The following is a 1082-nucleotide window of genomic DNA, read 5'->3' on the forward strand; positions in this document are numbered from 1 at the left end:
GGTCCGAAACCTGCTGATCTTCCAGCTGAAGGAGTTGACCCCGACTGAGTGTTGCAGACTGGCACATTCCAAGGTCCAGGACTACGTGTTGAGGGACGCGCTGAAACTTGGGGCAGCTGCCGCTAGGCGCGGTGGGGAAAGAGCACTGTTTAAAGTCTGCCTGCCTAAATGCAGTCATTCGGGCTCTGCTGGTGCCTCAGCTAATTATATGGGCAAATGATCAAAAAATGTATAGGCCTGTATAAAAATGATAAATTCTGATCTCCGTATGTACATGTTTACATATGTATGGCATGACCAACAGTACAGACCATCAAATTATTTTATGAATAAAGTATATTTTTGAAATAAAAAAAAAGTTCTCCCAGGCTATCCCATTGCACTTCGGGTGTGCTGACGCCTGCGATGTCCCCAAATGCGGGATACTCGACTGCAAAATTTGTGGTAGTGGGGGACTGCGTTCGCGCTCTCCCCTGATTTACAAGCAAAAAACAGATTGTCCAATAGGTGCCGCTCACTTGTACTTCGTGCGGCTTCGTATGTACCGGGTCTATGTTCAATTCAGTTTCACTCAAATCTACACATAATGAATGTCGCACGTTTTATTTCATCCTGCAATAAACCGCAATGTTCAATGCTTTTCACAACAGGACCAACCCATTCAAACAAACAAATATCCCCCCACATTTGCTACATTTCCCTCTATTTACTGCCTGCCTATACCATCCAGTATTGCTCAAAATGCCTCTTTCAACAATTTATTCCACAGATTATATTCAGCTCTGTCCACTGATTCTTCACCACCTGCTCCAGGTAAAAGGACACGGTGGATGCTGTCATCTAATCATACAACTTTACAGTATGGAGGCAGGCTGTTCGGCCCAAATTTTTTTTTTATTTCAAAAATATACTTTATTCATATATATTTAATCTATACAATTGGACATGTCATCATTCTGTAAACATTCCATTTCTTTGTGTCGAAACAGGGTGATCATTCATATTCACAGGTTGGTGCGATTACATTGAGCTGAGGCGCCAGTGGAGCCCAAATGACTGCGTGGGCCCCTGTTCTTCATTAG

General features: G+C 43.2%; 1 long non-coding RNA gene and 1 other non-coding gene across 2 annotated transcripts in view; both read left to right on the forward strand.

Annotated features, from left to right (window-relative positions):
• LOC122545732 overlaps positions 1–873 on the forward strand; it is a 1621-nt gene extending 748 nt beyond the window's left edge. Inside the window, exons 2-3 of the long non-coding RNA XR_006310585.1 lie at positions 496–498; positions 770–873. This is a non-coding gene — a long non-coding RNA (uncharacterized LOC122545732). The remainder of the gene's footprint in view (positions 1–495; positions 499–769) is intronic.
• LOC122545734 lies at positions 319–476 on the forward strand. The gene has a single exon (XR_006310587.1). It is a non-coding gene; the product is annotated as a U1 spliceosomal RNA (small nuclear RNA).
• Positions 874–1082: the final 209 nt, after the last annotated feature.

Source organism: Chiloscyllium plagiosum, unplaced genomic scaffold (assembly GCF_004010195.1).
Source record: "Chiloscyllium plagiosum isolate BGI_BamShark_2017 unplaced genomic scaffold, ASM401019v2 scaf_85155, whole genome shotgun sequence".
Classification (NCBI taxonomy): domain Eukaryota; kingdom Metazoa; phylum Chordata; class Chondrichthyes; order Orectolobiformes; family Hemiscylliidae; genus Chiloscyllium; species Chiloscyllium plagiosum.